This window comes from Botryllus schlosseri, chromosome 10 (genome assembly GCF_051294905.1).
Source record: "Botryllus schlosseri isolate E-star chromosome 10, Bs_hap1, whole genome shotgun sequence".
In the NCBI taxonomy this organism is placed as follows: domain Eukaryota; kingdom Metazoa; phylum Chordata; class Ascidiacea; order Stolidobranchia; family Styelidae; genus Botryllus; species Botryllus schlosseri.
In genome coordinates this window covers 14,716,517-14,732,334 of record NC_137245.1, presented here as the reverse complement: position 1 = coordinate 14,732,334, position 15,818 = coordinate 14,716,517, and the positions used below count along the sequence as shown (strand labels likewise).

General features: G+C 37.5%; 1 long non-coding RNA gene across 1 annotated transcript; it reads right to left on the bottom strand.

Annotated features, from left to right (window-relative positions):
* Positions 1–740: 740 nt before the first annotated feature.
* On the bottom strand, positions 741–15,370 carry LOC145448088 (uncharacterized). Its single transcript, XR_013917799.1, has 2 exons — positions 14,311–15,370; positions 741–946 (listed from the first exon to the last, which is right to left on the bottom strand). It is a non-coding gene; the product is annotated as an uncharacterized LOC145448088 (long non-coding RNA).
* Positions 15,371–15,818: the final 448 nt, after the last annotated feature.

Here is a 15,818-nt window from a genome sequence, read left to right as displayed (position 1 = left end):
ACAGTCCACATCTAAAATCGGAATTAATAATTATTTATTAATTACTTAATTTTGACCGTAAACAAGAACACCATGGGAATATTTCAATCTGGGCGATCAAAATTTACCAAAATACTATTTTCAATCTTCACAATTGGAATTGGGTCAGTTAAAATCAAATCGGTCGATATATAAATTATATAGTCTGTATATATGTACAAAGGAAAGCCTATTCTTCATACAGTGAAAACTATAACATTTTTGTGCGGGAGGTTTTTGTTTAAACAGTCTTAACTTTTGTGAATTTTGAAATCAGGACACAAAAGTTCATCGTTTGTGACTACAGGACACACAAAATTTTGAATTTTTTTCTATTAGTCATAACCCTTGGGTTCACGTTCGCGTTCATACAGAACCTTTCAAAAAGGTTCGCGTTCACACATAACACCTCGCGAAATTGTTTTAGCATCGTTGTGGAAGCAGAAGTAAGCTTATTTTTCTTCGGAACCGTAGGAGGCCGGTGTGATTATATGGGTGTAGTTGAGTATTGTAATGATGCAAAGCATAATTTCGGGCATCTGGTCTTCCATCTGATACAGTACATCAGGATTGAAGAAGTGTTGATTGTTGTCGTTTACTTGAAGAGCTTCTTGGAGGTACAGAACTTCAATATACAATTAAATAGTATATGCAGTACATGTTCATTTCAATATGAATATACTATTTAGTTGTCGTTTACGTATCCCATAGGTTCAGGTAGGGTTGGTGGGGCGTCTTCCAGTGTCAGTTCGAACTTTTTTACATCGTCGAAAATCAGATATGCTGTGTTCTTTCCAGTACTTTTGTACTCAAGATTCCATATCCACTTGAACGTTTTGCAGCTCAAAAAATTGTCGATGATGCCGATACATGATTTTGGAATGATGTAGGCGTTGCGGTTCACATTTTATTCAAAGACACGGCGAGGCTTTCGATAGCGTCAGTAGTTAGTATGATCGCTCGTGGTGTGCCATGGGGTTCTTATGGGTGCGGCGGCGATTCGCCTGGAAACTCGTGGTGGCGATTCGCCTTTTTAGACCCCCCTCTCGGCCGCGATTCGCCATGTGTTCTTATGGGTGCGGTCGTGATTCGCACTTTCAGGTATAGGTCGTGGCGGTGACTCGCCGTGAAAACTCGTGGTCGCGACTCGCCTTTTTTGCTATAGGCGGTGGCGGTGATTCGCCATGTATTCTTACGGGATCTGTGGTGACTCGCCATGTGTTCTTATGGGTGCGGCCGTGAATCGCCGTTTCGGGTATAGTCAACTCTCGCGCTGTGTTGAATAGGTATCAGGAATAGTAAATAGTCACGTGATTGATTCTTAGTTAATGTGTATATTACAAATTATTAAATATGACCGATTCGAGTTAATCCCAACGTTTACGGTGAGTACGACAATGATATATCGTTATTCTTATGGCGGGGGTGGCATGCGGCTATTGTATCTTATGGGTGCGGCCGTGAATCGCCCTTTCGGGTATAGACATCTCTCGCCTGGTGTTGAATATGTATCAAGTAAATAGTCATGTGATTGGTCCTTAGTTAATGTGTATATTCCAAATTACGGCGAGTACGACAATGATATATCGTTATTCTTATGGACGCGGCGATGATTCGTACTTTCGTTTATAGACTGCGGGCGGCATGTCGTACTTTCAGCAAAAAAGGTGTGAAATAGTTTGCTAAGTCTAGGAATCACTTGCAAGGTAATAGACAGCGATTCGAATATCAACAATAACAACGGTCACAAACTAACACTCCAAAAAGGTGTGAAATATTGGTAAAATCTCGCGATCGCTCACAAGATAATACCTAAGACATAACCATCGCTCGCGACTCGCTGTTACATACATGCCGATCGTTGACAATGTAATATTTTGGTAATTAGCTTACCAAAGAGCCCGCGTAGACGGCGATACCAACAATAGCCGCGTTCACAAACTAACACTTCAAAAAGGTGTGAAATAGGTTGCAAATCCCACGATCACTCACGAGATAACACCTAAGACATAGCCATCCCTCGCAACTTGTTTTTACATACATTCCAATCGCCACAATGTAATATTTTGATAATAGGTATGTCACAGGAACTGGATTTCACTGGTAAAATTTAATAAGTAACGAATAACAGAACCGTCGCAGCCGGTGATTGGAATACCGACAAATTATCACTTATTTCTGATCCAACCCTAATCCTTTGCGAAGTTGACGCTTATTCGAAAAGGTGTGAAATAATTGTAAAACCCTACGTCGCTGACGGGATAATGCATCAGACATAGCGATCTAGTTATAGCATGGGTCGGAATCCATTCGCGGGATGTACTAGGTAAATTGAGATAATCCGAAACGAAATATTTTGACTTTGGTGTAGTAGTATGAATTGAAATAGGATTGACAAACATGGCTATCAACTTTCCCACATTCCCATATTGATATTATACGCACATTGATTCGAAACAAGTAATGGAACATTGCAACTCTATTCGCGATCCGACTTTTCGTTTGTCAAAGCGACATTTTTAACATCTTACCATACTCAAAAGAATTATTTACAACATTAACAAGTGTTCAAAATCTAGTTTTCACTTACTTGATTATACCACTGCAACTCACAAATTTGAATTAATTCATTCTGGTTGTATTCATATGATCGGTCTTTTTTATTCAATTGTAAAGGTCGTTACTATTCTGAAGACAAAGTAAGCTATTTACTAATCGACACATGAATGACTTGACATAAACATATTATATTTTGAGTATACGAGATTTGAATGTCTGAACAATAACTGAGAAATAATTTATCACAATAAAATACGTATATTACAGCGTAAAAGATGTTTGAATGTCAGCAACTCTGTACGGTCATAGTTACTACCACAAATTTACCCGACCAACTCGTCATGATCATTCCTGAAATCAACACAAATATGACCACTGACTTGAGTTAACCACGAAACAGCATCAAGTTTTAAATCCACTTGTAGCTTACGGGTTATTTGAATGCTGGTTATGTTTTGTTGTAATTGAGTTAACGGAAATAGTATTACGTCTCGACATCTGACCATCTTACCATATTCAAAGAATCAACCACGAAAACATTGTCAAGTAAATCCGTTAACCGACCAACTCAAACAGTATCAATATGAAAAACAGCCAAACATACACGAATCCATACAAGCACTAAAACCTAAAATCCATAACAAGCCTGGTTGTATTCATATCCCTACACGTCTTTTTATTCAACTTGAAAAGTCGTTACTATTCTGTAAGACAAAGAAATTACTATGCGGTATATTTTGTAAGATAAAAGTAATTACTTCTCGGTGCCCGCGACTTGAGATTGACATAATATGTTTGAGTATGCGAGATTTGAAAGTCTACCCAACATGTTGAGAATTCATTTCTTACAATTGAACGCAGGTGTTATATTGAAAATTATCATGATGTAAACATAAGGATTGACACATTGATTTGACATATGTAATAGTTGATCATGACTTGACTATTAAATTATTTGCGTTAATTAGACCCGGCGTTGTGGTAAAGATTATTGTGACAGCAACAAACTTTTCAGTACCATTGTTATTAACATATTGAGTTGTAAACTATGTGTGTCTAAAATGTTCTCGATTGGAAAATTATTCAGCCTTGGTACAAACCACGCAGAGTATTGTGGATATCAGGAAATATTTTACAAATGTAATTGTCTGCAGTAAACAAGACTAAAGATGAAACAACAATTACCTTTGTTGAACAATAACCGGTGCAATACTTTATTGTCGGTGAGAATTGAAACACTTTCGCGCATTACCTGGTGTCAAGATATCACACTAGGTGAATTGACATACCGCCATTTGATTAATGCTTAATCCGTTCGCATCATTTCACACTCACTTTGATCATTACAAAAGTAAATTGGAATATGTTTGCTAGGCACCACCTATTCAACTATACTTGAGTAATACAGAAACCTCTCAGCATTAATAAAATCGAAATGTGCGCTACACTGAAATCTACAAAAATGTGTTTGTATTGCTGTTCGTAGTAGCGATATCGATTTGAACCTCCATCATCTAACCAAACTACTGAGAGTCGTTGTCAATTTACATGACGTTCACTGATTACATACTAGAACTATTTGTGCAACGCACACGATCAGAGAAATTGGACATTTTTCCATTGCCATTCGTCAAAGTAAATGTCGTCACAATAATCAGTCACTAAAAGACCATATACTTGTATGTGATTGAATCGCCGACAATTAACTCGGTAAATCAAACCCCTGAGAAATTTCACTCAGTCATTGGATAGGAAACAGCGTCGCTTAATCGGTGTGAGTCGTTTTTTCTAAATGCTAATCATATCTGTCCAGCCAAGAACAATTTTCACTCACTTGGGTAACGAAACCAGTGTCCAATATCAATACAAGATATTTTCGTCACACAAAAATAATCAACTTCACTCGATATTCCCGTACTACGAAACTGTACAAAGGTTACATGTTTTTGTATGACATGGAATTAATACCGATCGAAGTAACCGTATTGGAAATAACTTTTAAACAAACACACTCTACGTGGTTAACATTCTCGTCAATTCTATTGTGATTAATGTATACTTCATGTGATCTGGATTCATTTCGATATGGCTAAACATTCAACCTCGACGGATACGAATTGTCACACACTCAAGTATAATATCATACCAAATAGTTATTTACAAGACACAGAAAATTTGTTTTGGTCGTTTCGACTTTATTACTGTAGATACTCATCACTTCGCTTAATACAATCTAGATTTAAACTTCATCGAACCTTTGGTGTCTATCGTTTTGCTGGATACGAATTATGTTAGTCTAAGAGTACACAATTTTCACTATCTTGGGTTATGAACTCAGTGTGTTAGCGATCATTCAATATTTTGTAGTATCAACTAGCTACTTCGTAGGATACGAATGATCATCCTCACAACTCTTACAAAAGTACGAAGGATATTTACATCACACAAAGTAATCGACTTTACTCGATATCCTCACACTACGAAACTGAATGGTTGGTTTGACTCTACAAACTGTTCTGATGTCACAAGAACTTTTTCATACGAATGGTTACGTATCTAAATATTCAAATAATCCAACACACGACTATAGTACTTACAGAAATATCATAGTTCTTGTAACAAAGTTTTATAAGTATAATGTTTATCGTAAGTCCTACATAGCCATGATATCCGTCCGAGTTTGACTTTTAGAAAATATTATACCGACATCGCGACATCTTTCAAAATTAAAACCACGATGACTGCTTCAGAGACCTACCAATGATATTGCAGTAATACAGTTACTTCCACAAAAGAGTATGTATTCGACTTACTTACCACAAATCTAACGCACAAAACAATTTACTTTACTAACGAGAAGCGCCGAGTCTCACATCAAAACAACTAGAAAGTGGAACTATATTAAAAAACGTCGCTAACCTTTGTGCACCAGCTGTAAATCACACAAGCAACATGTTTCAAGATTCTGGTTATTGAAAAACGTTAAAGTGTTTCTCCTGCACCAAGTCGTTATGTTGACGAAAGCGTATATTGTAATACCATGATCGATTTGCATTCGTTGGTCACAAACTGTCACTACTCTAAATAATTATTTTTCACTCAAACACAAAAGCATACTTGTCGCCAATCGTTTTCATCAAGCACGAGTTCAAGAAGCTTACTTACTACGACATGAATTGTTATTTTTATGTTGTGTAAATAGGTAATAATTTTAGTAACACTACATCAACATCATCGAGTTGTGCGAATAGATTTACATGTGGTTTTAATCGAAGTACACAGCACGGTCTAATGTAGATTCATCTCTATTGTACAGTAACTCGGTAATCGAAATGCATTAACATTTAAACAACGATCTTGGTTCGTCACGCGAAAAATATCTTTACTGTCGCAACACTCTGATACTCTGCACAAGATGTGTAAATCCTTTTCACACTCGTAATAATACACTAACGGGATACCAACGTCAAGCGATAACGTTTAACAAGACCAACGACACTGAACCCACGACGTTTACCTATGTAAAATTACCACTTTCACCTGGCGGGCCGTCGTTTACCTGACTAAACATATTATTTTCCTTTGGAGATCTGACGTTTACCCAGAGTAAGAAACCATTTTCACTTGTAAATATATTTTTTCCTTGGCTAACAAACCTTTTTTCACTTGGAAATATATTTTTTCTCTGGGTAACAAACCTTTTTCACTTGGAAATATATTTTTTCTCTGGTTAACAAACCTTTTTCACTTGGAAATATATTTTTTCTCTGGTTAACAAACCTTTTCCCCTGAGCAACAAACCATTTTCACTTGGCGGTCCGTCGTTTACCTTAGTAAAAACATCATTTTCCTTTGGAGATCTGGTGTTTACCCAGTGCAACAATACATTTTCACTTGGCCATCTATCTTTTCCTAGAGTAACAAAACCACTTTCATTTGGAAATCTGACAAACACACCCGCCAACTTGGAATTTGTTGTATTGACGACAGTTTGAAATAGATTACAACGAACAGTGACGTAAACATACACGGACTACCGGTTTCAGAGTATTCCTGCATCAGTCGTATCACATCAATATCATCGGTTAACCACATGAAATAACAATATGCCCTTGTACACCGAAATGCATGTTTTGGAAATTGGACAATAGGTTTCGACATATCTGTGATGTCCAGGTTCGTGCTTTGGATTTTCCAGAGTCAAAGTGTCTGAATAAAACACCGCCTCGACTTCTGTAAATGTTTGGCACGCAGATAACGGTAGTCGGAAATCGAGGAATTTATGTTTCCATCGGGCTAACAACTCCGGTTACTTGTGATCTATCTCACACGTGTTTACTATGTTGTGTCGCTCTTTATTGACCAATAGCCTACATACCACACCATTCAGTTTGAAATCGGAAACCCCGAGAAAGTATTAACCGGATCCGGATATCAACTCTGAATCGATAAACCATATTCAAGTAAACATGCCACAACCTGTGTCTCCAGGAAAATAACAAGACATCGCACAAATCAAGTTTACTTCGCGATTATTTGCCCACACAAGTAATCACGTAAACGAGGTGTATGACATTACATCCATCATGGATAACATCGTGTCTAGCATTACAAATATCATGGGTGACAAATTCGTCTTTTCAAGTCTCGTCATGCACCGACTCTGTACATTCAGTGTGGGTATAGATGACTTGGAGATAGACAAACAGACATCTTTGACCGTAACATGGTTATTCGTTCAAATACCATTGGTGATATCGATACAGTGAACAGAGCATTATGCATACCGATACATTCATAGTCATATATGCGAACCATGTACTATCATGTACCCCGATTTTCGTTGAATATCCACGACACCAACAAATCTGTACATTTCTTTTCCCTCAACCTCGACGATAGAGTCGTCATCCCAATGTATCAATCGAGTGTATGGTTCATCAGGTGTAAAATCCAAATCAAATGTAACCAAGGTATCGTTTTTCATTTTCAATATTTCCACTGCCGCATCTTGTCTGTGTCGTAAAACCACGGTGTGGGGCCAGAGGAATCTATGGAAAGTTACGCGTAGTCCCATCCTTACTCGTGTATATCATCAGGTAGCGACGAAGTTTTTTCAATTGTCTTGTGGTGATGGTGGTGGTCCGTTTCGAAATGCAAGCGGATGAACTAGACCAAAAGTTTCGAAGATGCGTTTTATAATTGCTCTAGGTGTGAAATAGACATCACACTCTTGCAGGGGGGATCAACGCGAATTTAGTCTTCACACCACAGAAACACAGTAACTCGGATTACAATAACCGCAATCGAATTTAAGATTTCCATACGCGGAATCACTGTTAAAGATGTCTGACTGCGACGTTGCACCCGTGTAACGAATTCTCATGCTAAGGCCCCTGTTACGGTCAAAGATGTCTGTTTGTCTATCTCCAAGTCATCTATACCCACACTGAATGTACAGAGTCGGTGCATGACGAGACTTGAAAAGACGAATTTGTCACCCATGATATTTGTAATGCTAGACACGATGTTATCCATGATGGATGTAATGTCATACACCTCGTTTACGTGATTACTTGTGTGGGCAAATAATCGCGAAGTAAACTTGATTTGTGCGATGTCTTGTTATTTTCCTGGAGACACAGGTTGTGGCATGTTTACTTGAATATGGTTTATCGATTCAGAGTTGATATCCGGATCCGGTTAATACTTTCTCGGGGTTTCCGATTTCAAACTGAATGGTGTGGTATGTAGGCTATTGGTCAATAAAGAGCGACACAACATAGTAAACACGTGTGAGATAGATCACAAGTAACCGGAGTTGTTAGCCCGATGGAAACATAAATTCCTCGATTTCCGACTACCGTTATCTGCGTGCCAAACATTTACAGAAGTCGAGGCGGTGTTTTATTCAGACACTTTGACTCTGGAAAATCCAAAGCACGAACCTGGACATCACAGATATGTCGAAACCTATTGTCCAATTTCCAAAACATGCATTTCGGTGTACAAGGGCATATTGTTATTTCATGTGGTTAACCGATGATATTGATGTGATACGACTGATGCAGGAATACTCTGAAACCGGTAGTCCGTGTATGTTTACGTCACTGTTCGTTGTAATCTATTTCAAACTGTCGTCAATACAACAAATTCCAAGTTGGCGGGTGTGTTTGTCAGATTTCCAAATGAAAGTGGTTTTGTTACTCTAGGAAAAGATAGATGGCCAAGTGAAAATGTATTGTTGCACTGGGTAAACACCAGATCTCCAAAGGAAAATGATGTTTTTACTAAGGTAAACGACGGACCGCCAAGTGAAAATGGTTTGTTGCTCAGGGGAAAAGGTTTGTTAACCAGAGAAAAAATATATTTCCAAGTGAAAAAGGTTTGTTAACCAGAGAAAAAATATATTTCCAAGTGAAAAAGGTTTGTTACCCAGAGAAAAAATATATTTCCAAGTGAAAAAAGGTTTGTTAGCCAAGGAAAAAATATATTTACAAGTGAAAATGGTTTCTTACTCTGGGTAAACGTCAGATCTCCAAAGGAAAATAATATGTTTAGTCAGGTAAACGACGGCCCGCCAGGTGAAAGTGGTAATTTTACATAGGTAAACGTCGTGGGTTCAGTGTCGTTGGTCTTGTTAAACGTTATCGCTTGACGTTGGTATCCCGTTAGTGTATTATTACGAGTGTGAAAAGGATTTACACATCTTGTGCAGAGTATCAGAGTGTTGCGACAGTAAAGATATTTTTCGCGTGACGAACCAAGATCGTTGTTTAAATGTTAATGCATTTCGATTACCGAGTTACTGTACAATAGAGATGAATCTACATTAGACCGTGCTGTGTACTTCGATTAAAACCACATGTAAATCTATTCGCACAACTCGATGATGTTGATGTAGTGTTACTAAAATTATTACCTATTTACACAACATAAAAATAACAATTCATGTCGTAGTAAGTAAGCTTCTTGAACTCGTGCTTGATGAAAACGATTGGCGACAAGTATGCTTTTGTGTTTGAGTGAAAAATAATTATTTAGAGTAGTGACAGTTTGTGACCAACGAATGCAAATCGATCATGGTATTACAATATACGCTTTCGTCAACATAACGACTTGGTGCAGGAGAAACACTTTAACGTTTTTCAATAACCAGAATCTTGAAACATGTTGCTTGTGTGATTTACAGCTGGTGCACAAAGGTTAGCGACGTTTTTTAATATAGTTCCACTTTCTAGTTGTTTTGATGTGAGACTCGGCGCTTCTCGTTAGTAAAGTAAATTGTTTTGTGCGTTAGATTTGTGGTAAGTAAGTCGAATACATACTCTTTTGTGGAAGTAACTGTATTACTGCAATATCATTGGTAGGTCTCTGAAGCAGTCATCGTGGTTTTAATTTTGAAAGATGTCGCGATGTCGGTATAATATTTTCTAAAAGTCAAACTCGGACGGATATCATGGCTATGTAGGACTTACGATAAACATTATACTTATAAAACTTTGTTACAAGAACTATGATATTTCTGTAAGTACTATAGTCGTGTGTTGGATTATTTGAATATTTAGATACGTAACCATTCGTATGAAAAAGTTCTTGTGACATCAGAACAGTTTGTAGAGTCAAACCAACCATTCAGTTTCGTAGTGTGAGGATATCGAGTAAAGTCGATTACTTTGTGTGATGTAAATATCCTTCGTACTTTTGTAAGAGTTGTGAGGATGATCATTCGTATCCTACGAAGTAGCTAGTTGATACTACAAAATATTGAATGATCGCTAACACACTGAGTTCATAACCCAAGATAGTGAAAATTGTGTACTCTTAGACTAACATAATTCGTATCCAGCAAAACGATAGACACCAAAGGTTCGATGAAGTTTAAATCTAGATTGTATTAAGCGAAGTGATGAGTATCTACAGTAATAAAGTCGAAACGACCAAAACAAATTTTCTGTGTCTTGTAAATAACTATTTGGTATGATATTATACTTGAGTGTGTGACAATTCGTATCCGTCGAGGTTGAATGTTTAGCCATATCGAAATGAATCCAGATCACATGAAGTATACATTAATCACAATAGAATTGACGAGAATGTTAACCACGTAGAGTGTGTTTGTTTAAAAGTTATTTCCAATACGGTTACTTCGATCGGTATTAATTCCATGTCATACAAAAACATGTAACCTTTGTACAGTTTCGTAGTACGGGAATATCGAGTGAAGTTGATTATTTTTGTGTGACGAAAATATCTTGTATTGATATTGGACACTGGTTTCGTTACCCAAGTGAGTGAAAATTGTTCTTGGCTGGACAGATATGATTAGCATTTAGAAAAAACGACTCACACCGATTAAGCGACGCTGTTTCCTATCCAATGACTGAGTGAAATTTCTCAGGGGTTTGATTTACCGAGTTAATTGTCGGCGATTCAATCACATACAAGTATATGGTCTTTTAGTGACTGATTATTGTGACGACATTTACTTTGACGAATGGCAATGGAAAAATGTCCAATTTCTCTGATCGTGTGCGTTGCACAAATAGTTCTAGTATGTAATCAGTGAACGTCATGTAAATTGACAACGACTCTCAGTAGTTTGGTTAGATGATGGAGGTTCAAATCGATATCGCTACTACGAACAGCAATACAAACACATTTTTGTAGATTTCAGTGTAGCGCACATTTCGATTTTATTAATGCTGAGAGGTTTCTGTATTACTCAAGTATAGTTGAATAGGTGGTGCCTAGCAAACATATTCCAATTTACTTTTGTAATGATCAAAGTGAGTGTGAAATGATGCGAACGGATTAAGCATTAATCAAATGGCGGTATGTCAATTCACCTAGTGTGATATCTTGACACCAGGTAATGCGCGAAAGTGTTTCAATTCTCACCGACAATAAAGTATTGCACCGGTTATTGTTCAACAAAGGTAATTGTTGTTTCATCTTTAGTCTTGTTTACTGCAGACAATTACATTTGTAAAATATTTCCTGATATCCACAATACTCTGCGTGGTTTGTACCAAGGCTGAATAATTTTCCAATCGAGAACATTTTAGACACACATAGTTTACAACTCAATATGTTAATAACAATGGTACTGAAAAGTTTGTTGCTGTCACAATAATCTTTACCACAACGCCGGGTCTAATTAACGCAAATAATTTAATAGTCAAGTCATGATCAACTATTACATATGTCAAATCAATGTGTCAATCCTTATGTTTACATCATGATAATTTTCAATATAACACCTGCGTTCAATTGTAAGAAATGAATTCTCAACATGTTGGGTAGACTTTCAAATCTCGCATACTCAAACATATTATGTCAATCTCAAGTCGCGGGCACCGAGAAGTAATTACTTTTATCTTACAAAATATACCGCATAGTAATTTCTTTGTCTTACAGAATAGTAACGACTTTTCAAGTTGAATAAAAAGACGTGTAGGGATATGAATACAACCAGGCTTGTTATGGATTTTAGGTTTTAGTGCTTGTATGGATTCGTGTATGTTTGGCTGTTTTTCATATTGATACTGTTTGAGTTGGTCGGTTAACGGATTTACTTGACAATGTTTTCGTGGTTGATTCTTTGAATATGGTAAGATGGTCAGATGTCGAGACGTAATACTATTTCCGTTAACTCAATTACAACAAAACATAACCAGCATTCAAATAACCCGTAAGCTACAAGTGGATTTAAAACTTGATGCTGTTTCGTGGTTAACTCAAGTCAGTGGTCATATTTGTGTTGATTTCAGGAATGATCATGACGAGTTGGTCGGGTAAATTTGTGGTAGTAACTATGACCGTACAGAGTTGCTGACATTCAAACATCTTTTACGCTGTAATATACGTATTTTATTGTGATAAATTATTTCTCAGTTATTGTTCAGACATTCAAATCTCGTATACTCAAAATATAATATGTTTATGTCAAGTCATTCATGTGTCGATTAGTAAATAGCTTACTTTGTCTTCAGAATAGTAACGACCTTTACAATTGAATAAAAAAGACCGATCATATGAATACAACCAGAATGAATTAATTCAAATTTGTGAGTTGCAGTGGTATAATCAAGTAAGTGAAAACTAGATTTTGAACACTTGTTAATGTTGTAAATAATTCTTTTGAGTATGGTAAGATGTTAAAAATGTCGCTTTGACAAACGAAAAGTCGGATCGCGAATAGAGTTGCAATGTTCCATTACTTGTTTCGAATCAATGTGCGTATAATATCAATATGGGAATGTGGGAAAGTTGATAGCCATGTTTGTCAATCCTATTTCAATTCATACTACTACACCAAAGTCAAAATATTTCGTTTCGGATTATCTCAATTTACCTAGTACATCCCGCGAATGGATTCCGACCCATGCTATAACTAGATCGCTATGTCTGATGCATTATCCCGTCAGCGACGTAGGGTTTTACAATTATTTCACACCTTTTCGAATAAGCGTCAACTTCGCAAAGGATTAGGGTTGGATCAGAAATAAGTGATAATTTGTCGGTATTCCAATCACCGGCTGCGACGGTTCTGTTATTCGTTACTTATTAAATTTTACCAGTGAAATCCAGTTCCTGTGACATACCTATTATCAAAATATTACATTGTGGCGATTGGAATGTATGTAAAAACAAGTTGCGAGGGATGGCTATGTCTTAGGTGTTATCTCGTGAGTGATCGTGGGATTTGCAACCTATTTCACACCTTTTTGAAGTGTTAGTTTGTGAACGCGGCTATTGTTGGTATCGCCGTCTACGCGGGCTCTTTGGTAAGCTAATTACCAAAATATTACATTGTCAACGATCGGCATGTATGTAACAGCGAGTCGCGAGCGATGGTTATGTCTTAGGTATTATCTTGTGAGCGATCGCGAGATTTTACCAATATTTCACACCTTTTTGGAGTGTTAGTTTGTGACCGTTGTTATTGTTGATATTCGAATCGCTGTCTATTACCTTGCAAGTGATTCCTAGACTTAGCAAACTATTTCACACCTTTTTTGCTGAAAGTACGACATGCCGCCCGCAGTCTATAAACGAAAGTACGAATCATCGCCGCGTCCATAAGAATAACGATATATCATTGTCGTACTCGCCGTAATTTGGAATATACACATTAACTAAGGACCAATCACATGACTATTTACTTGATACATATTCAACACCAGGCGAGAGATGTCTATACCCGAAAGGGCGATTCACGGCCGCACCCATAAGATACAATAGCCGCATGCCACCCCCGCCATAAGAATAACGATATATCATTGTCGTACTCACCGTAAACGTTGGGATTAACTCGAATCGGTCATATTTAATAATTTGTAATATACACATTAACTAAGAATCAATCACGTGACTATTTACTATTCCTGATACCTATTCAACACAGCGCGAGAGTTGACTATACCCGAAACGGCGATTCACGGCCGCACCCATAAGAACACATGGCGAGTCACCACAGATCCCGTAAGAATACATGGCGAATCACCGCCACCGCCTATAGCAAAAAAGGCGAGTCGCGACCACGAGTTTTCACGGCGAGTCACCGCCACGACCTATACCTGAAAGTGCGAATCACGACCGCACCCATAAGAACACATGGCGAATCGCGGCCGAGAGGGGGGTCTAAAAAGGCGAATCGCCACCACGAGTTTCCAGGCGAATCGCCGCCGCACCCATAAGAACCCCATGGCACACCACGAGCGATCATACTAACTACTAGCGTCTTGCGGGTCGGAATAAGACAGTAAAACAACGTTCCCCATTTTGTATGAATAAAACTCCACTGGAAAAATTTCTGCGATATCAAAAAGTATATTATCATGTTTAATGAAGTTTGATCCGAGTATACAGAAGCAAAATTCCTTTTTTTCTCTAACATAGTCAAAGGCAGGCTACGTTGTAATCTGCCCAGGACCCCTTAGATAAGCATCGTAGTCGAGCGAATAAGCTGTTTCATATTCTAGCCATGTGTCCCATAGCACTCACCAGGGCCATCTTGCGTTGTCATACTTGGTTTGAACAATCAAAATTGAATTATCGCGATCTCAACTATGAATGAAATCGTAGGGTAATAGTTATTGCGAGTACCTCTATAGTTTCTAAACCGTTTTTAATATACCAAAAGTTGTTTATTGTTGCTGCTATAATACTGGTAAGTTAGTGTGTATGCCGTGCGAAATATTTTTCGTGTTCCAATATTTACAACTGGATATATGAAAACGAGAAATCACCCGAAAATACGTCTGTCGACAAATTCAGCCCTCATCATCCATATTAGGAAATTAAAATTTTTTGTTTACGTGTCTACTACTCTTTCAAGCCCGTCTGTATAGCAAGACATCGACCCCAGACCCGCGCCCCACAACAACATTGCGAGTAACGCGTGCCCAGATTAGTAAAATGTGGCAGAAATTCTCCTTCACCCGTGCTCGCGTAACTTACAATAGCTGCGTGAGCAACGAGTCTCAAACCACATAGAAAAAACACCTGTCACCAGATCCCACATATATTCCAGCAAATGACCAATATCGTGGCTGTAAGTTTACCGGAAGGAATCTATTCACGAAAAGTTATGAATGTCATTGTCCAGAGAAATATTCAATCCGATATCATGGACCGTTTTTGAGCAAAAATTTAGGTTATCCTTTTATTGTACACGTTCAAAGTGTTTGCTGTCGTGATACCCATAGCGACCGATGGGCTATTCATCTGAAACTTTACTCCATACTTTTTAAAATCTGTACTATTTATCGATATCGTTCCAACGCGCTGTCTCGGGCGGTGACTGAAGTATCATCAAATTGCTCTCTCTTATATAGAAAGATTGGTATGATATAAACAACCTCGCGAAAGTCGTATAGCCTATACATGATGTGTGACGACATTTTTCTTACTCGAAGAATATCTTATAATGATTCTTGGTAATATAACTTCAAACATTTTTTCATCGATGTTATACGAACAGTATAGGGCTCTTCAAAAATGACTTTTTTTCTCAAATCGTACTGGCTACTTGATAAAATTGTTAGGTTACCTAATTTAAGCCTACACACAAAATTTGGTTCAATTCCAGCCAGTAACCGCTTTGCTACAGGAGAAGAAAGTTTCTATTTATTATTGAAAAATAATAAAAATAAAAAAATTGAAAATTTTCTGTTCACCCCATGAAAGTGTTAGGCTGTCTATAGAAACGATGCTCACCAAATTTGGTTCATTTC